The following is a 22,425-nucleotide window of genomic DNA, read 5'->3' as shown; positions in this document are numbered from 1 at the left end:
GTTTATAGCGGGGGGCGTTGCAGCCCAGCCCAGCTCGCCCGCTGTCTCTCCCCACCCATCTCCCGGGACATCCTCCCTCTGACCCGTCTCCCTCCCACTCCCCCCAGCCCTCCCGGCCCTGTCCGCCGGACGGCGCTCTCCTGACCGCCGCGGCTGCGGGATGCCGGGGCAGGGCTTGGCGCGGTGCGGGGCGGCGGGCAGCGCGGGGCAGGCTGTGGGCAGTGCCGTGAGAGCCTGCTGCGTGAGTTTGCCCGCGGCTGTCTCGAGGAGAGCTCGCGAGCGCCGTGCAAACGTTTGCAGTTTCTCTAAGAATTCCACAGGCTGTCTGTGAGCACACCTGAAGCGATCCGATCATCGCTAGCTAGTGAGGCTGCGGTATGAATGCAATAAGTGTCAGACTTAATTCTCTGGGAGCGGGGGGAAAAAGGAAACGGTCAACCCGCTTGGGACATACGACCTAGGGACTTCATAAGAGAGTTTTTGTGATCGTTCTTTTTCTGTTTTTCTAAACCCGGATCTGGTAAAAAGCACAGGGAGCACCCTTTCCCAGGCAGGATTTCTGAGGCTGATATGTTCACCAGGAGCAGCATTTCACAAGTTCTGTTTTATTTTAAAGTCATCTGCCCGTCATTATAGACAGAGCTAATGCTTCCAATGGGACCTGCACACTGCAAATTGCTTTGTAACCTTTTCGTACAGCAAGTGTGTTTTTGATAGCCCTCTTATAGAAGACACAGTGACCTAGGATGAGCTGGCAGTGTAACTTGGCTGTGGCTAAGAGTAATTAGGACCTACAGCAATCTTAGCGCTAGAAGGCAGCGCATCATGAGGAAACATTTGGATCCTGCAATAATAACAACTTTAGCTAGAATAGTAATTGCTCTTTAACATCTGCACTGGAATAATCAGTAAGGAACTGTCTGGTTATGATTTGTTTTTAAAAATCTGTTAGCTGAAATAGGGGTTCGGCTAGAAATATGGAACCAAGGTGCTTTGCATGAATTTAAGTGTTCCAGGCTGTCTCTGATTGATCATGGAGATACAAATTCACCGGTGACATACTCCCTTGCTCTCATCTTATCCATATCATGTCAAGAAAAGAAAAATCTGCCTTTTCATCAGAGCAACAGCCAGGATCGAAGCAGTCGGTGTTGGCTGCTTGCTGCCCTCCTGCCACTTGGGGAGTTTGTAATTGGCTTCCTCTCTGAGGAGATCATGCTGAGATATCATCTAATGATGAACTATGTGTGTGTTCACAGCTTTACTATGATGGGAACTGAAAGCCACTGCTAGTAAGTATTGTTCAGGCCTTTGCAGTCCCTGAAGCCAACTAAAGCTGTTTGCTCTTTATTCCCATATATGTTATTGGTTGTATTACGTGGGGCTCCTGACATATGGGACACATTTATTCAATCTAAATGTTTCTTTGTACATATGTGACTGATTACACAATTCCACTGAGTATCAATGTATTTGGCAGATATTGCCAGGGTAACAGGCACAATTCTGTCTCAGTCCAACCCGCTGGATGGAACTGATAGGGAGGAGATCTCCGTAAGGTGATGCTTACAGGAGGCTGTCCTCAGGTGATCTTTCAGTTCTCCTAAAGCTGAGCTGAAGGAACTGAAGCCAAATCCAAATGCCGGCATCAAACCCTGCCTACTCTGAGTCACAAAATGCCCCTGGATGTTTGAATCACTGCCTTGGACCAGCTGTACCCTTTGTTACCTTCCATCATCCTTTTGTTTTCAGAAAGGCATGGAGAAAGTAGATGACTTCTGTACTTTTACTAGAATAGAATTGGATTTTTTAAAAAGATACCTGTAAAATTGAACATGGGTCTGCATTCCTTCGCTTAGTTCACCTCTGGAGGGTATTCACATGAGGCAAGACAAAATTTTGTGTAAATTAGGGAAAATCTCCTTATTACCAGGAGTTTTGTGTCTAGAATCTCAGTAACAGAATTTTAACACAATGAGCACTGAAACATGCGCTCGCTATAAAAATGTATCTTTAAGGAACATCCAGTGAATAATAGATTTGATGACTAGAATTCAGTTTTCATTGAGCTGCTGTAAATAAAGAGCCTTCTTCCTACCAGAATAGATTGAGATGTCTATAACGCAGAAAAGGCTTCAGGGAGCTGGCTTTATTTCAATCCTTGTGCTAGATCAAACAGCTATCATTAAAAAGATTACTGGATACCTCTTCCAGTAGCGATATTTATTAGGATCACTGGTACTATATTGAGAGTAAATTGTTTAAAACTCTTCTTCACTTGGACCGCAAAATAACATTGCCTTTAAAAACCTCCAATTTTTAGTAACATGACTGGAATCTCTTGAAATCTGAACCTTTTAGTTGTGTGGGCTTTTTCCCATTTTCATACATTTTTTTAAAATGCAATAATGAGAAGTAGAAAATAATTTTCTTTGTTGAAAGCTGATGTTCCATACATAGATGCCCATGCCCCTGGACTTCGGGAGCCAGGCTTGAGGAAGGCACTGCAGAGTGTGAGATTTATGATGTGTTACTTCTACTCACTGTATTCTTTTACATGTATTTCTGATGCGTTTTCCCAGGGAATTGATTGCGCATTTGCACATAGAATATAGCTCTGCAGAAAGCAAGTAATTCAGACGTAGATCTTCTGCTGTACCAGAAAACCCTGCATGTCCTGGTAGCAGGATGATCTGAGTATGCTGAGGGTTTGCAAACACTTTTTTGGGAACACTTCTTGCCAAAGGAGACTCCTACCATTATGAGTTTTTTAGTCACATCCTGTTTTCAGATCTAAACGTTTCCTGAGAAAAGGAACCAGGAGTTGATCCCAAGTCACTGCATCTATTATTTAGAAGTTGTAATTCTCTTTTGTCATGGAACTGCACTTTCAGTGTGTGTTCTCTTGCTGTTTACCACAACTGAAAGTTAATGGAAAAGGTTAAGAAAATGCAATTCTGAAGAAAAGGTAAACATTGTGAGTCTCGCTGTCCTCCTTGAACTCAGACCTGTACAGATGCACAAGTAACGTTAGTGGTCTTCTTTTAGGAACAGGAATGTAAGTTGATGCTGTTGTCCATTCTTTGTGCGAGACTGTTGGAGACCAAAAGGTTTTGCTAAGGCTAGAAGCCTCTGCTTAGGACAGTATGTATTCGTGTATCTCAGAGAATGAGAGAGTGGGAGAGGAAGAAGTGTCTTTTGGGATAAGAGATAGAGGTAATTTATGTAAACTTTTGAACAGTAGTGCTGCTAATATCCACAAGGTCTGCCTGTCCAGAGCTATGGAAATTTACATTTTTTTTTTCTTATGAGGTCCTCAAATAATTAAGATAGTTTCCTGGAAAGAGATTAACTATACGCTTTAGCTTCTTGTCATTCTCAGCTTGTATGTTTTAATTGTATCTCCTATAATCATTGTGGAGTACTGCAAAAGGGAGGCTGAAAAATGTGAAGACTCCGGGGAAGCCAGTGTTTCAAAACTCAATGTTTTCTCAACACTGTAGAGTTTAATTGGTTTTATTTTGATAGATAAGTAGTAGATTTTTTTTATTAACTTCTGCTGTGAATATAGAAAGCTGAAATGAATTTAGAGTGTGTGACATCTTAGAATCATAGCATCATAGAATGGCTTGGGTTGGAAGGGACCTTAAAGACCGGAAAGTTCCAATCCACTACCATGGGCTGGTTGCCCCTCAGCAGATCAGGCTGCCTAGGGCACCATCCAACCTGGCCTTGAATGCCTCCAGGGATGGGGGCATCTTCACTCTTTAAAGCTTATAAAATACTGTGATGATGTACTTATTTTTCTATCTAGAAGGGATTTTGCTAGGTTGTTGGTTTAATAACAGCAACTGCTTTGAGGGTTTGCACTACTGAGTTCAGAAACAGATATAATGTGTAATGGGCTCTGAGTGCAGGGGTTGTAGTTCAGAGGGCAGCAAGGGCGGGGTGCTGGGGCCCTGGGTCTGCATTGCAGCATGGCTGCAGAGGAGCTGTGGGTGCACAGCAAGTGCCACGTGCCCAGCTCTGCACAGGGAGCTGCCAATGCTATTGGAGAAGTAATCATAGAATGGTTTGGGTGGGAAGGGATCTTAAACATAATCTAGTTCAAACCTTGCCTTGGGCAGGGACACCTCCCGCTAGACCAGGTTGCTCATAGCCCCATCCAGACTGGCCTTGAGCACTTCCAGAGAATATTAGATGGTGCTATGGGCAGAGGTGGCATGGACACTTAGACTTTTCTTTATGCCCAGAGTAAATCTGTGTTTGATGAAACTGTCACGTCACCAGATTATTGCAGAACCCTGGTCCTTCTCCCAAAGCTCTTTCTGTGGCAGAAGGAGGCCACTTGCCTCAATGCAAACTTCTCCTCTGCCCTCAAATCTCAGGGCTTCCAGAGGACTGAGATGATCTATAGAACGCTGAGGTGGCAGAGCCCTGTTATTTTTTACAGTCCTAGGAACAGAAGGAGGTAGAGATCTTGTTCTGAAACCGGAGCCCACCTCAGCATCAAGTGTTGGGTGCTGCACTGCTGGGAAGCAAGATCTGAGCCAGAGGAGCCCAGATGTTGATGCGGCAGCAGTCAGAGCTGGGCTGGGCTCCCCAAACTGAGCTTGTTCTGCTCTGCAGTTGCTTCTTAAGGATTCATGACATAAAGTTCATGTTCTTGGAAAGTCCTGGTCAGCAGTGTTGAAATACGGTACTATTCAATGAACACATGCTCTTTCCTCACTTCCACAGCTGCTCTCGGTTGGCAGAGCTGTCTGGCCACTGGGTGCTGGCACAGGCCAACTGTGTGGGATGTGAGTAGAATGTAGGGAGGCTGGATCTGCTGCTTCAGCACTGCACAGTCCTTCTGCACAGCTGCAGAAGCTGGTGCAGGATTGGCAACTCCAAAAACCAGATACAGCTCTTCTCACGTGGACAAAATGTTTGTGGCCAAGCAGGATGTAAAACTGACTCTGGTTTGCTGGACTCATGATTTATGTTAATATTGAAGTGGGAAGGAATGAAGATATTTTAACTGCAGGATGTGTTTCCTTCCTGCATTTCCTTTCCTTTCTTTATCTTCCTTATTTGTTTCTTATTCATGTCAAAAATCTGGTGTTTGTTTAAATGAATGAAGTACAGTCTTGATAAGGAACCTCCTATTCTTGCTTCCTTTCACCTGCCCAGAGCAGGAAGAGCCAAGACAACGCATCTTTTGAGTGCCCTGCAGAAATTTCACTCTTGTAAAAATGTTCCATTTTTGAGGAGCCAGGTATTTGGAGTCCTGTATTTATCCAAATGTGTTGCCGTACTTTTGGAAATCAGCCTTTTTCCCTCAGACTTTCAGGATTTACTTTTTCATAGTGTTTCATTGCAGGCATATATATTGTGTAGCTTGTCTTCTTTATTTTTATCTGTCCCTGTGGATGTTCACCCATTCCACATGATTGTGCCAATGTTCTTTCTGTGAACTGTCAGCAAAACGTACTTTAAATGTTTCCTAAAATGCTACACGCCATTAAAAAATATTGCACAGATCATATCATTCAAAAGAAGGTTTTTCTACAAAATGCAGCATGAGACACAGTGAATGCTGAATATAATAAAGATTTAAAAGCCTTTGAAGTGTGACTTGGATTTATGAATTATTCTTATGTCTATTTCAGACACTATTTCAATCACCACACAATATGCCATTGGCATAATTTATGTTTTAGATGAGGCAAGGGCAGAATTTGAGCCAAGAAGCATTCCTGTAGAAGGAAATAAGTTTAAATTCCTTCGGGCTGGAAGCAGTGGTGATGGTGAAGTATGTTTGGAGAGGTTGTGGGATTTATTCTCAGTACACGATACTACATGTGAACTGAATCGAGTACTGTTAGCAGGAGAATGCATTTTAGCCATTTGTTTACGCTTTCTTTGAGTAAATTCACCTTATCTGAAGGAAACCTCATGTAAAACTGGTGTTCAGTGTAGATATGAGTTAAAATTTGAAAGGAGCGTATTAAATATGGAAATGGAGAAATCTAAGCTTTAACATTGGTAGCTACTCCAGAGTATGTCTGGTTCTTTAATTGTACAGTAGAAAAGGATAGCTGGAAACCTGCTGCTGACACATTAATGATTTAAGAATCTTATAGGTCCTAAGAAATATCCCGTTTAATTTCTAACTCGTCATAAAATTATCAGTTTCTGGAAAAGGCTGTGGTTATGGTAAAGCCAGCTGTTGTTTGCATGGCTTAATCATCCCTGAAAAATGGGTTTGGACTAATGTGTAATTAGTAATTTTTAAAATGTCTTTTCTCAAAACAACAAACAAGACTTCCCATTGTGGTAAACTTAAAAACAGTACATATTCATAAAAACGCATTTATACTTTGGAATGAGAGGAGAAACAGATTAGTGTTGAAGTTGGCCTTCAATTCTTGTTGGACCTAATCATTGAGATTAAAATTTAATGGAGAGGGTGCAGTGTTATCAGCGATAATTACTGTGTAAAAACCTTGCCTCTCCAACCTAACTATGGAAAGACTTAGAACTCAATTTTACTCTGGAAATTTTTAATTTGCAGAGAACCACAGCTAGAAGACCCTCTTAACATTATTTTCAGTGCTCTGTGAGCTAAGAAACACATAAAGGTAAATTTTCTTTGTGCACATTGCTTGTAGGAAACACTATTTTTCTTTTTTTACTACAGGAGATTTTTGCTGCTTCTGAGTAAGAAATCCAAACAACAGGAGAGTAAAAGATGGTATATTAAACACAGGGGTATTAAGGAACCTCTTTTGGTTCCTGACACAAAACCACCATTTTTTTTTCATCAGAGTATTTAGGAGCGAGGATGATGATCATCATAGTTGTGGCTGAACACCCAGTGTTCCGGGCACTTACCAGTTATCAGCCCAACCCTTCCCAGTTCCTCTGGGATAAGACCAGACAGGCAGAAGTACTGTTACCACCATCCCACTGGGGAATTCAGCCACTGAATTGCTCAGTAACTTGCTGGAGGTCCTGCTGTCTCATGCCCAGAGCAGTGCTGTGTGTACACCACTGTGATCTGAGAATCAGTGCTTTCTAGTTAAATTATTATAAGCAAGAATTTTCTGAACGTACGATAAGGAATAGCTAAAATCCATTACTTGTCAGCTTGATATTGCTAGAAATAGGTGCAAGTTTCTGAGTTTCCTACTATAGAAGTAATCCTTCCTTACGCATCTTGTCACTTTTGTGAAAATCTAGTTGAACTACCCAGTATGGTACTGAAAACCCTATATGAGCTATTGAGCTGAAGAGCCTGACACTTTGATGCCTTCCATCACTCCTTACACCTGCATAGACCAGGTGCACTGTCCTGGAACAGTAGAAAAGAAGCAAGTAATTACCATTGTATACACGCGTAGAGAATGGGAGCTACCATTTTGCGCATTTCAAAATGTGTGTTTGTCCTGAGCTTAGGTAAATAGGTGGGCTCTCTTGGAAAATACTGGCCTACAATAACTGGTTTGATTTGAAAGGTGATAATGTACAGCTTTTGCATGTTGCAGTAGTTGTAAAATACAATAGCATGTGGTGTTTATAGGATAATATGTAAAAGAAGGAATATTTTTTACCTTTAAAAACACATTTCTTTATTGAAGCAACTTGCCTGGTCTGAATGATTCTACCCTTGTACCAAGATAATTAATGAGAATTTCCCTTTTAGTATGTCAATACATGTGAAGAGACTTCACTTTGTTTACATAGCATATGCAACTACTATAAAATATGAACTCTGACTAATCACCTTGTATCAGTGAGATCTTAATGCTTTTATAAAGGCCCTTGATGCTTTCCTGACTCCCCTGCTTGACAGATATCCTTGCTGTATCACCTTCTTCTGAGATAGTCAAGATCACCTCTACAACAACAGTGCAACTTCTCAGCATGTTGCACTGGTTTTACAAACTCATTTTTCTAAAAACTGTATCTTGATCAGCTTGCAGTTTTCAAACACTCCAACAGTGTTGAGTGTTTGCATTGGAGCCAGAACTTTGGGCTTGGTCCAGATTTAAAAGGTATAAAATCCACCACAGAGATGCAAAGAATTGGGCATTTGGCATACATTGTGAAGTTCCTCTGGTGTAGAGTTGGAAGAGCATCTGGGTGAACAAGCAGGAGCTCCCCTCTCATTTGCAAGACATTGTTGTGAGGCTATGGATGGGAGAAAAGACTTCTGTTGTGCTTCTTCTCTCTGCCCCACCACTATATGCAACAAAGGGTTGAGGGCCTGGAGAGATATTGAAGCACTGCAGAAAAAATGTGGGGGAACACTGCTGGGGCAGAGGATGAGAGGTTAAGGCTAATTAATGTAGTTAACTACCCCCCTTGGACACATTTTCTTTCATGGTTAATGAAAGACAAGAAAACCTAGTTATTTTTTTTCCTAATTTTGTCGCTCGGTGATCCGAAGAATCATGATATCTATTTATATGATTACATATGTTTTAAAGGTCTAATTTAGGTGGCTGCTTTCTTTATTCAATTTTGACCAGAGCACACTCACATCCCTATTACTAAGTCATCATCTCCTAGTGCTCTTTGGCAGCCCAGCCAGGGCAGGGTGTGCCTTTGACACTGTTTCATAGCTTTCAGATGTTTTCTGTTTTTACTGTGTTTTGGGAGCTGGGTTGTTTATCCTGTTTTTCAAAAAAGTAAAATTAGTTCCAAGGAAACCTTAATGAACAGTAAGAACATGTTAGCTTGTACATAATTTAGATGAGTTTAGCTTGTTTACTGTGATGTTAATTTGCAATGGGCTGGAATGGTCTACTAAGTGAACTAGGTAAACAGGAGGATAAGAACAACAGACCACTAAGAAGAGGGTAGTATGGTCATCACACTTATTTTTTTGTGTGTACTTGTGTTTATTGAATAGATTTCTATTATTAAGCCTTTAACACCAACAAGTAGCAGCATTTAGCATGCTTTGACATTTAGAAAATAAGAATTCCAGAGGGTAAATGTCTGTTTCTTAAAGCCTTTCTTAGTGTACGTACAAAGAAACATATAAATATGTCTATACATGCTTATATTCTTTGTATATTTTCCTAGGAATATGTTTTAAAAAAAATCATTGTGATATATTTTTCACTCTTTTTTTTTTTTAATCCAAAGAATGGATCTGTATTCTGATGCAGTTGACTTTTATAGCAGATGGCTGTGCCTAGAAGGTTTAGGAGAACAATTCTGATCCTGGTGACTAGTGTTCTTAATTTTCTCCTCTGAAATATACATAAAGGATCAGGCTCTTTCCATATTACGCAATCAGCAATCATTAGATGTTGAAATCATCTAATATATGATGTTCACATTTGAAATATTGCTAAAAATCAAAATACTAGCACAAGGACACATGCATATCCTTTTAGAAACATACTAGATGAAATATTGATACTTCCTGTGGGTAAGCAAGGAGTGTGGCTGCATTTATGAATACGTTTAGTCATTCAAATCAGTTTTCAGAAGAGATTGTATCTTACCTGTTCTCTATTCATATTCAGTCTTGAGTGAGTTTTCCTGACCAGTCTGCAAGGATGGGGATAACATTTGTCTGAAGGAAGAGCTGCCAACTGCCCACTGAAGGAATGCAGAACACTTGGAACAACTGGCATAAAAGATACTACCTCCTTGTTATGACATGCAATTCTAAACCAAAATCCTCTTCAAAGCATGAACTTATTGTAGTGAATTGGTACTATCCTATAAAGCTTTGTTTGAAAGTGCTAGGTACATGTCGCTGCTCAGTATTCCAATAAAAACATCAAGATCCTGCACACTTTTTTCCAAGAACTATTATTTCTTTTGCAGTATTTATATTTTTAGCTTTGAATACAGGTTTATAACCTCAAGAAATTTACCTCAACATTAGTGCAATTTGACTGGAAACAATTTCTGTTCTTGTATAATTACATTAAGCCAAAAAAAGAGAATCCATACAGGAAAGTGTAGCTATTTGATATAATTATTCTTTATCAACTCACAGAATCAGCAACATTCTTGGTAATTTTCCTTGTATCTGAGCAACATGAAATCAGCACAGTACTTTGTTCTAATGTTTAGAACCAAGACGTACCACAGTGTCTCTCAGAAACTGTATTTGTTCCCTAGTTCTTCTGTTTATTTCTGTAGGCCTGTTCAAGGAAAAAGCTAGCTCTGATTTGGAGCCAGGTGGAAAAACATGGTCCTAGGAAGATGGGTTTGTGCTTACCCAGTTACAGCCGTAGCAAACTCTCCACGATTGCACCCAGAAAAGCGAGCTGGCAGAAGAGCTTTCTGGCACCTCATTAGCAGGTCTCATTTTCATTACAAGGACTTCAGAGAAGCCAGAATTTAAGGAAGTTCTGATTTTTCTTCCTTTGCACCAGTTTCCTCCCCTTTCTTCATTTAGAGAGGTCTGCTAGATTTGTCTGCTTCTGGTAGTTGTTTTGAGATCTCTCCTGCTTGTGTGCACTGAAGAAAGCGAAAGCAGAGGGTTTGTTTGTTTTTAAGAGCTGTTTCAAAAAGGCATCAGTGTTGTAAAAAAGGAAGAAATGAAAGAGAAGGAAGAACATCACTAACGCCTACCTCCGTGCATTCTGAATTAAATAGACTTTTGTGTTTTTCAGTTATTCTTTTGGAACTCCATTGTCTTAAAGTTGCATGGAGATCTATTACTCTAAAGCAAGTTCTTTTTCCTCATCGTTTTCTTCTGTATTATGGGTGAGAGAAGAGAGTAGCAAATGCCAAACAACATTTCAGGGCTGATCAGGTTGAAAATGAACACCCAAATACCAGTGTCAGGTGTTTTTGGATTGCCCCCAGATGTATGGATTAAATTAGGGAAAATGAAAAGAAAGCAGTTTGAGTTGTTTCAGCAGAGTGGCAATGTACACTCTTGTGGATGTGCTGCCATTGAGAAATACAGAGCTTAAGGAAAACATGAGCAAAATAAAAGGACAAAAGTGCTATTCAGAAGGTTTCTCCCTGTTTTTAGTGATGTATGTCTAGATTGCTGGAATTGCGGAAACTCAGAGTAAAAATGAGAGCTTGGCTAGGTGCAGTAAGATGTCATTAAAAGGAACTCATACGAAGACTCTAGGATAGCTGGTTACAGAGGGAGATAAAATAGACTGCCATGGGTAGGAGGCTCCACAAACTGGAAATTATGATTGTTTTCTCTCCTCTGCCATTTTTCTCATTTGCTTTGCTGAAATCACTCCAACACTCACAACATTCTATCCTCAAACTCTCCAAGACTCATTTTTCGGGAGACTTTTGTTAAAACAGCAAGTGCTTGCAAATGCAGTGGAATGACACTGAGTATTTTCTGATCTGTTACTTGCATTTTTTTTTTTTTGGCATTCTTCCATCACCTGAAATATGGTTTAGAAGAAACCAGTTTGCTTTGAGGGAAACTCTTAATTCTGTTTGGGTTAAGTAAATGTGCTATCGTGAGATTTAGCTGCCTTTGCCTAGTGAAAGCCATAAGTCAGAATTGAAATGCTGCTGCAGGCAAAAGTGAATTTAGTAGAACAAAATTGGCAGAAACAAATAGCAACAGGATTTTATTTAAAACGTTATTTTGTTTTTAAAAAAGTGGTGAAATTGGTCTGGAATAAAATATGAAAGGAAAAAACTTACCAAAACATTGCTAAACAGAATATCTGCTTAAAGAATCATCAGTCATTTGGACACCAAATTCTGTCACATGTATTCTTGTGTCTTTAAATTTAGAATACAAAGGCTGCACAAACATGAATATGACGTGTTCCTTTTTCTTACAGCATGACTCTGTAAAAAAAACTGTGAACCAGTACCTGATTTGTTTCATGCTGTTCTGTGTGGTCTCTGGGATGCCTGTACTTGCTGACAGCTCATTGTTCTGCTTTTTTTGTTGTTGTTGTTGATGATATGTATATCTTTTTCTTTTGTGCATTTTACATGCTGCTTTATGGAGAATGTGGAAGGTTCCTGTAGTATTGTTTTTAAAGGTGCCTCATCTTACTAGTTTGCTGGCAACTGCTTAGATGAAAAGAGATAACATCACAATGGAGCTGCACATTAACCCTGTGGGGTAAGTGTGACTAGAGAATTGATGTAGCTCATAAAAATACATAAAAAAGGCAGTTCACCTGGCAGATTTTGTTTGAAGTAGATTTTTGTTTCAGACTGCAAAATTGTTTAAAAATCCAGAGGTGTAAGGCAGTTCTGCTTATATACAGTGAGAGGACACAGAGACGGCAAATGGGCAACAAAAATGTTTGAAATGCATAAAAGGTTACAGGAAGGGTTTAGGAGATGATGCAAAGAGTGTGTCAACACCATGCACTTTGACCAGGTGGGCTTAATCTTCTCAGTACTTACTAGACAAAGGAATGCTAAAGGTTTGTAAGAGTCATTGTAGTGGAAATGCTGAGTCACGGCTTGAACCAGTGATGGAGCACCTGGTGGGAAGGCAGGGCCAACCCAGGGGAGCCCAGGTGCATGCAATGTACCTGAGTAATGGGAGGGGTGGAGCCAGGATCCACCCCTTCCCAGACCTCATTTAAGGTTGGCAGTGGAGGCAAGGGGATCTCACTGGAGATCCCTGCCTACCTGAGGCCTTCTGAAGGTAGGTAGCTTCCTTCTTGTGTGTCTGTGTTTGTTGCGTTTGAGTAAGACCTCACTTGCTGTGGCCTAGGACCTTTCTGTTCAGCTGCTGTTATTGTGCTTTCTATCATGTTACAGTCAGGGGTCGGATTTGACTACTGAAACTTCTGCCTGGGTGAGCTGAACGCTCAAGTTTTGTTTTAGAAAGCAGGCATACAAGAAGGACTGATGTACATGGAGTATATGATGAGCATACTGCATGTTGCCTAGTGGGAGGAGTCCCACCTGCTGGAATCACAGGGTGTGATCACTTTCTTTTGAAAATGACAAAGTAGTGGGATCTGGATGCTTGAAAAGAAGCAGATGATTGATGTTGTTTTATGAGAGAAGAAATAGAAACAGACGAACAGAACATCCAAGGAAGTAGCTGATATCACTGTGGAAGTGACAGGAATAGTTTACATCAAGCTAGCCAAGGTGCATCCACATGCCTTGCTTTAGGATTAAATAGGTAGAAAGAGGGGAAAAAAAAAAAGAGAGGAATAAGATGAAAATCTATTCTGACAGCAGAAATAAGAGGAAGTACAAATCAAGCGCTACTAGGATTCATTGAATACAGCAACTATTATAAGCTATAGGAAAAATGAAAGGACCTGTTTAGGTCAAGTTCACCATCTCATGGGGGGCTTGAGTGGGCTGAACTCCAGCTGGGTGGAGAGGAGCTACAGCTGCAAAAAACTTGCCGATGGAAGCAAAGAAAACATGACTTGCACGTCAAAGAGACTGAAAAGAAACAGGCTTTATAAAAGTTGAGCTTATGAAGTGCCAGTTCTAGAGAGGGAGAACAAACAAGTAGAAAATATATGAAAACCTAGGAGGTTGGAGGAAAGGTAAATATGTGTCTGACTTCAAAAAAGTTTGATGCTACTCACTGTGCTGTGTGTGTAAATGATTCCCCCAGCCAGACATAAAGCCATTTAGACTCAGGTCAGACTTGAAAAAAATGTAATGAAGCTCTTTACTGAAATACAATCTATATGAGAAAAACATTTTGAAGGTGCACAAGCACTTGGAGGAAAATGGCAGTCATGATCCAGGTAAGAAATGAGGAAATTAATTGAAAGCACCATGATCAGTATTGTGGTTTTGTTTTTTAATGAAGTTATTGCACTATAACCCTTGTGTGTCTGGAAACTTAAAATGTAGCTAGATATTAAAAACATTAATTGTAGTTGCGTTTCCAAAAGATAGCTCAAGAAAGACTAGCTAAAGCCAAGCATTTTCTGTCAGCCATTTTAGACAGCTTGCAGTCTCACTGTGTAGTGATAACCACATGATTGAGGAATATAGAAGGTACTACATAGTGTCCAGAACTTGCTATCAGAGGAAGTTTGACTGTATATTCTTCTAACAGACTAATCATATTCCTTTACTCACACTTGAGGGCTTTCCTATATTAACTATTCCTGTTGTAAAATGTTTATACGGTAGCATCTTTCTTCCTACAGTAATATTAATTCTCATTTGTATTTAGAAGAGAGGCTCTGGGTAGTGTTCATAAATCTGTCCTTCACATTTGAATTTAGGAGCTCTATAAAATTGCAAGACTAGTGTACTTTGTGACACTGATGTCACTCACTGCCTTTTTGGAAGGAAATGAAAGCATTGAAGTTGTAGTAAAGTCACTATTTCTTCAAGTGCTGTCCTATTCTGCTTCCGAACATTTATTGACAGTTTTAATAGGTCTAGGAGTTTTCACACCTCCTGTTTTTAAGCTTCTCATGTTTTGCTTTTAGATCTTGGTTTTACCTTTGTGGCTAATGGCTGTTATTCAGGTAGGCAGGAGAGCATGGATTGCAATATTCTGCTAGTCTTTTGTATGCATGAATCCCTTATATAGGCTACAGACTCCAAAATAGACCAAAGTTAATACAGTAGAGTTTGCCTCTAAACAAGTCTGCTCTTGCTGGAGAGTCCTGAACGAGTCCGGGTTTGGTCAGCAGATATTTATCCAAGGCATTTACGACGTGAGGCTTGCCATAAGCCAGACATGCTGCACTCCGTCCACTCCTTTCATTTTGGATAAATCTAAATATGCTCATTTTGCTGACTAAAATTTACAGTCAGATTTATGTTCCTTGTATCCTCTCACCTTGATAAGTGACATGTAATCATCAGTGCTTTGTTTACTTTCCTCTGTCTCCTCTCACATGCAAATGGAATTTAATGTGTCTTCTGAGGGTCTTCAGATTTTTGTCTTTTTTACTTAAACACCAACAAACCTTTGGTTAGCTAGTTAAAATGTTCAAGTGTTCTAGATATAATACAGAAACCAGTTCAAGTCTGTTTTGCATCCCTTGATTCCTTAGGTTATATGCTTATGGTACCAGTCTGAACCTTTACTTTCCTGATGGATTTCTGGTATGATTTTGTAGATGAGAACTTGACAGCTGCTGCCTCAAGACAGTGTATGTGTACATTCTGTCCTTATGTGGTGCTCAAAAGTTTATCCAAAACACTACTACTACCAAGAAGGCTTCCTCCAGCTTTGGTTCATAGAAGTGCCTGAGTCCCAAGGGGCAGATCCACAATGTGTATGAACAAGTAATATGGATACAGCAACAGCTTCCAGGCAGACGGAGTGTCAGCTAATGTGGAAAGAGATGTTACCAGTGTGATTAGTTGGTGTGATTTCTGTTATCAGCTGTTATTTCAGCAATGGTAAGTGGCTGGTCAAATTCTCAGTGGAATTTTCCTTCCTTCTTTCAGGCATCATTTCCAGTATGCATGTCCCTTCTCTGAAAGGGTGATTCAGTTACTACTTAAATTCACGGACTGTTATGACTCTTTCCCTGCTATTCCCTTGTCTGCATTTAGGATATTGGAGAACTTATGGATGTTAATTAGGCTGTGCAACAGATCTGAATGTAGGAAAAAAATGTTCACTTCTAAAACAGCAAGTTCTGAGTAGAAAATGACAGTTATTTTAAAGGTACTTGTAATGCTGTGGAATAATCTGAGGGAGGAAATTGTATGTATTGTGACTACCATAATGTCAAGAAAATTGTGAAGGAGAGCAGTAATTAATTGGAAAAAAAAAATTGGAATGTGGGGTTAAATCATGTAAATTTCTGAGAAAATACCGTAAGTTTCAGAGTGACTGTGTGCAGAACTACCTTTCAAAAACATCCCTCTAACCAACATAGCTTACATACATTAACAAATTATTTCATAAATTGACTCTGCGATGTAATTAAAAATATGGTATCTGGTACTAGTAACTTAATGTTGCCTTGTAGCACTTGCAAAAGCAAACAACTACCATGTTTGAAAACGGAAGCAAAATTAAACTATGCTGTTCGTACAATGTCAAATGATTATAAATGTTGTCTTAAGGCAAAATCCTTCTTTTCTATCATTGTGCTGTGTGCCAGTGGCTGATCAAAAGGTGCAGGAGCGGAGGGTGTTCTGTGAGGGTGGGGGTTAAATATTATACATTACACACTTTCATGCTAATCCTAAAAGAAGCAATTAATGCGCTGTCTGCTTCCACCTCGGCATCTGTTCCCTCTCCTAGTTAGGGGCCTCAGCTGAGGTGAGGAGAGCATGAAAAGGTGCATTAGCTCACGCCTCCCTGCAGCAGCGATCACAGTGTATAGTGAACTGCACCCCATTTCATTTATGGGCTGCTCTACAGTCTGCTATAAATGGAGGAATTGGTTTTAATTTCTGTGAGCCGTGGGCCAGGTCTCCAGTGTTTAAAAACAATATTAGCTGATTTCTTCCTTTCATTTTTAATACATTGAGATAGATTAAAATGTTATGATTATCTTCTCTGCAAATTAAGTTTTGTTTCCAAAAGGTCCTAATCCTAGCTGGAAGCTTTCTGGAATAACAATATTGAATGAATGTTAATGGTACTTGAAATCATGCAATTAATATACTTAAAGACTTAACATGATAGATATTGTCCATAAAATCTGAGGTTGTGGGAGGATTATATACACTTTAGTCCGTGTTTAATTGCATACATTTTAATAAGATTTCAAATTTCTGGTTTGTGTTTTTTCTTACAAATAACAATAACAAAACAATTATGTCCAGAAGGGATTTATAAACTTAAAGAAAAAAAACGCCTAAAATTCACGATGAGCAGTAATGCTTATTATGCTAATTACAGTGGTCCCTTTTGAGGCATGTATTGGTGTAAAATAATTAATTTTGATGCCTGCAGCTTAAGATGTGTAACTCGCTTCCGCTGATTGTCTTATTGTAGAGCCCACAAGGGTGGAAACGGGTGCTTAAGTACACGTTGTTATTCTAATCAGTCTTTACATATCTTAGAAGCCCTGTCTCCCTTTGAAAGATCAGAGCATAGTTTTATTCAAGGTTAAAATGGGTGTTTCTGGTTTAAAAGAGGTGTAGGAGTTCTCCGAAGTTATATAGGAATATAGGAGTTTGGATTGAGTTTGCTAGCAGATATTTATATTTTGATCTGCATAACTGTCTTTTGCAAGTCACAGCTAATGTGTTACATTTGACTAACTGTTGCATGTCTACTCTAAAAAACCTTTCCAAGTTCATCTTGGAAAAGCATTATCAATTTGAAAAGGGCTTCAAGGCACTTGCAGTGATTGTGATTCATGGAGGCAGCAGATGATTAAAAATACTTGAATATTGGAAGCAGTTTTGAAATAATTGACTTCTGTCTGCCCCACCTGTGAAAAATGTCAAAAGCTGAAGGTCAAGACTGAATTGGGATGAGGAGATACAATCCAGTTTGGTAGGTTTCTTTTTCCTAGCGTGGTGATTTGTTGGCTCTTTAATGTGTTTTGGCTCATTAATACACTGGGAAGCTGTAAATATGGCTGGGTGCAGCTCTAATATTGAGCATCTTGCAGCCTGGGATGTCTGGATGTTGTGAACAGAGCTAGATCATGCAGTACCTGATGGTGTACTGGGAACACTGAAATTAAGGTAGCTGGCAGGACAGTTGATCTTGTTTAACCATGATGTATTTGTTAAGTTTGCTTCACAGTCCCTGTAATCTCCAGAAATCCTTCAATGGCAGAATGTTGTAAGGCGAAGTTGTCCACTATGGTTAGCTTTACCTTTGAGAGTTTACACTTATTTCATTGTTGGAGAAAGGAAATAAAAGTTTAATGCTGGCAGGGAGAGAGGAAAAATGAAGGAGTCATAAATAGCTACATTATCTTTCATTTTATTTCTAAGAATGAATTTGAAGGAGACTATGTGGGGAACATGCATGTGTTTGTCAAGTGCAGTTTTTCCTAGCGAACTGTATTATTTGTTTGTATGCTTTTCTATTAGTGAGGTAATGAACATCAAAGTTTTTTCATAATTTAATTCATTTGTGAAGATGCTATCCTTCATTAGTCTTCGAGTGTTACTATAGAACTTGGCTTCTCTTTTTTCAGGATATATCTTTCTATTACACCTCTATGTATTGTAGAACTTGGACTGAGTAAGTTCTAGAGAGCACATGTGTGTATGAGATCACAGATGGCTTTTAGCTTTTTTATTTATTGTCCACTTCATTTTCTTTCCAGCTGTGAATGAAAGATTATTAGAGGAGCAATTGTATTGGAAAACTAATCTCTTTTAACTAGACCTGTGAAATTGTAGGTCCTGGTGAAATCCATGATGTGTGAAAGTTGAGATTATTACTGAAAAACTTCTAGGAGGAAAACCTAACTAAAGTTTATAGGCAGTTTGTTTTGTTTTCTAACTTTGCTGTCAGATTTAGGTAAGTCTCAATGAAGCTTTTCTGTATCTTTGGAGGTATTTGGTTCTTCTGTATGTTTCGGGGGTTAGAAGCCAGGTGGTAGCAGGCTGTGTGATAACTAATGCTCTGCATAAGGACCTCATTTCATTGCTGCCTCCTTGCATTGGTAGTGTTGGTATCATAGAGCAATCATAGAATGGCTTGGGTTGGAAGAGATCTTAAAGTTCATGTGGTTCCAATTCCCCTGCTGTGCGCTGGTTGCCCTCCACCAGATGAGGTTGTCCAAAGCCCCATCCAGCCTGACCATGAACACCTCCAGGGATGGGGCATCTACAGCTTCTCTGGGAAGCCTGTGCCAGTGTCTCACCGCCTTCTGAGTAAAAAAAATATCCTTCTAATATCTAAACATCCCTTCTTCTAGTTTTAAAACCATTCTCTCTTGTCCACATTCTCTCTTGTCCAATCACCATTGGATCATATAAAAAGTTAATCTCCTGTTTATAAGCTCTCTTCAGTTACTGGAAGGTTGCAACAAGGTCTCTCCAGAGCATTCTCTTCTCCAGGCTAAACACTCCCAGCTCCCTCAAGCTTTCCTCATAACAGAAGTGCTCCAGCCCTCTTATCTTCTTGGTCCTCCACTGGACCTGCTTCAACAGTTCTACAAGTCTTTTTTGCATTTGCATCCAATGGTGCTCCAGATGGGGCCTCACAAGGGCAGAATAGAGGGGGACAATCACCTCCTTTGTCCTCCTGGCCACTTCTCTTTTGATGCGGCCCAGGATAAAAATTGGCCTTCTGAGCCAAGGGCATGCTGTTGGCTCACATCAAGCTTTTTATCTACCAGAACCCTCAAGTCTTTCTCTGCAGGGCTGCTCTCAATGAGTTCTTCACCCAGTCGGTATACGTACCCGGGATTGTCTCAACCCAAGTGTGACACTTTGTACTTGGCCTTGTTGCATCTTATTAGGTTTATGTAGGCTCACTCTGTAAGACTGTCCAGGTCCCTTTGGATTGCATGTCCTCTACTGTGTCAACTGCACCACTCAGCTTAGCGTCATTGGCAAACTTTCTGAGAATGCACTCAATCCCCCTGTCCATGTAATTAATAAAGATGATGTAGAGCACTGGTCCAAAGACAGACCTCTGGAGGATACCACTTGTTACTGGCTTCCACATGGATGTAGAGCTGTTGACCATAACCCTCTGGCAGTGACCATCCAACCAGTTATTTATCCACCTAATAGCCCAGCCTTCAAATCCATAGTTCTCCAATTTAGAGATAAAGATGTGGTGCAGGACCATGTCAAAGGCCTTGCACAAGTCCAGAAAGATGACATGAGTTGCCCTTCCTTTGTGTGCCATCACTCCATCAATAGAAAGTCACCAGATTAGTCAGGTATGATATGCCTTTGGTGAAGCCATGCTGGCTGTCTTGGATAACCTCTTCATCTCACATGTGCTTCCTTCTAGGGGAATCTGCTCAGTGATCTTCCCGGGTACACACATGAAGCTCACTGGCCTGTAGTTCCTCAGGTCCTCCTTTCTCCTTTCCTTAGAAATTGAGGTGATGTTTCCCTTCTTCTGATCACCAGGAACTTCACCTGACAGCCATGACTTTCAAATATGATGGAGAGAGCCTTGGAATGACACCAGTCAGTTCCTTCAGGACCTTGAGATGCATGCCATCTGGCCCCACGGATTTGTATGCATTCGGTCTCATGAACAGCCTCTGATGTGCTCTATTATTACATTGGGGGAGATTTTTCTCACCTGTGAGCATGACACCTCATGTAGCTGAAGTTAGAAGGCCCAAGCAATAGGCTCCCTTTGAAGCTAACTTGGACTTGAAATGAAGCTTTTGACTTCTTGTTGTCACACACTTATATTAATGAAAAGATGCGAGGTGCGACAGCTTACTTTGCAGTCTAGGGTAAAGGCTTTTATCTGTAATTGCATTTTTTTTTGGTAGTGGTAGGCAAGGTAAGAGAGTCAGCCTCTTGGAGGACCATCAGATTCTGGAGCCTTGAAGTTGCTAATAGAGGAATGATGCTCTTTTCTCTGCAATGTTTAATGATGATAAAGAAGTCTACTGAAATGTCAGTTACTTTCTGTTGCTTATTGTAAAGCCAATGTCTCTGTTAATAACTAAAGGTGAACAGTGAGGGACTGGAGTTACTGACTTTCACTGTTCCTTCCAGAAGTCAAGGCTTCAGACTAAATAATGCAGAAAGACCCTTTCAATGACACTAAAAAAAAAAAGAAATACTGCTTAGCTAAAGCCATCAAGTTCTTTTTCTGTTACAGACACACAGTTGATTTTAGGTGAGCAGCTTCTTATCTAATGTTACTCATCAATGAGGACTGTTTAAAAACTTGAAAACAGAACTGCAGGTGCCCAGATGGCCACTTCCTCTAAAGCATGTACGTAAATTGTCTGTCAGTGGAATGGTCTAGCAGTTTTCATTTACAAGCTATAACAAAAGATGACATATGTAGTGTCATGCGAGAGAGAGATGAGGATGTGTTTCCATTTGTATTTACTGGAATGGAAAGAGCACACAAAAGTGAACAAACTAATGAGTCCTTTTGATGAAATCTGAAGAGTTGCAAATGTGGAGTGTGTAATGAAAAACTTCTAGAATGACTGCTGGAAGGAAGTTTGTGTAAATGTTTCTGCATGTTCTGAGATGCTATTGAAATGTAAGTTTCTTGAGATATATTTGAGGCAAAATTTCTCAGTTGACAGTCTTTATAGATGGTATTTCTACTGATTCTTTTAGATACTGAAATAAATGTTTCTAGGACAGTGATGTTAGAAATTTGTCCTGGATTACATTATGTTGTCCAACTACCAATGTGTTAATCTTTATTTGTCGAAATTGTGGCTTTGCACTGGTGCTAGCTGAAAAGAAACAGGACAAATATTGTCTGTAGTAGAATTTCCTATGTTTTCCTCCTTGGGAGGAGAAAATGTCTGGAAAAATGTGAAAATCAAATACTCCCCTGTAAATTTTCTTGTATCTCGTTTAGTCTCTTTGTTGTGCTGTTTGATTGTGGCTTTCTGGTAAGTCTTTGAATGAGAAAATGAATACTTGATAGACATGATCTCTTTATTTCTTAATGTTGTTTCTGTTTTGTCATCCTGTGTCCTTGCAAAGTGTTTGCTGTTTCAGGTGTTAGACTGAGCTCTCCTTAGTCTGTGAAAATCACTTTCCATGCCAAAATGCCCATTGCTTGGAGCTATGTCTTTGGTTCTTTTATGAGTTGCTCTCATCATCTGCTGGCATCTTGGTCAAAATGAACATCATATTCTAACTCAGTGTTATTAAAATGCTAATCTGTTTTATTTAATTTGAAGAAATACATTTTTGCATATAAGCAGCAGGTTGGTGTACAGCCTTGCCACGTCGTCTTTTGTAGGTGAAGACAGGTACACTTCTGTTGATTTTACAGTTAGTGGTAAGAAATCTTCTCATCAGTATCCTTCTAGTTTCTGATTTACTGTATGTTTCTCAGTTTAGTATTTGAAATGTTCTTCCATCTGCTTCTTAATATTTCCATTTGTTATGGTAAAATATTGTTGTACCTGTAGTAGAGCACTGTGCAATTCATACAGTTTTTGTGATGAAACATGCTTGATTTCCTTAGGTCATGCTTGCTTTCTGGAATTAGCTTTCAGAGAATCAGTGTGCAGTATGAGTTCCTTTGTAAGTACCAAATGCCTAATGTGCTGTGTGCTAAATAATCCTGTGGCTGCTTTTACTAGCCTGTGCATATTTTGCTGCATTGTCCGAAGGACAGTTGCCCTAAGTGTCAAATGGTCTGAATATGACCATGTGTGCACAAGTAGTGTTGATAAATACTTATCTTACTAGATATTAGCTTTATAAATGGTTAAAATATGGCAAAGTGAATCAGGTTGTATTCTGGGCAAAAACCTTATAAGATTACATCCGTTTTCAAAATTTTTTTAAAAAAATCATCATAAACAAGTTAGCCTTTCAGCATTCTCTGAATCTGTCCTCCCTTCTGTATATGCCCTCAAGAGCATGTACTGGAGAGAACTCAATTCTGCTGTCACTAAC

At 39.8% G+C, this 22,425-nt stretch overlaps 1 long non-coding RNA gene across 1 annotated transcript in view; it reads left to right on the top strand.

Annotated features, from left to right (window-relative positions):
* LOC110398216 overlaps window positions 12,562–22,425 on the top strand; it is a 292,377-nt gene continuing 282,513 nt past the window's right edge. The window contains exons 1-2 of the long non-coding RNA XR_002438264.1: window positions 12,562–12,616; window positions 15,030–15,315. This is a non-coding gene — a long non-coding RNA (uncharacterized LOC110398216). The remainder of the gene's footprint in view (window positions 12,617–15,029; window positions 15,316–22,425) is intronic.

Source organism: Numida meleagris, chromosome 4 (genome assembly GCF_002078875.1).
Source record: "Numida meleagris isolate 19003 breed g44 Domestic line chromosome 4, NumMel1.0, whole genome shotgun sequence".
In the NCBI taxonomy this organism is placed as follows: Eukaryota; Metazoa; Chordata; class Aves; order Galliformes; family Numididae; genus Numida; species Numida meleagris.
Note: the sequence above shows the minus strand (reverse complement) of the source record. Positions and strands in the feature narration are given on the sequence as shown.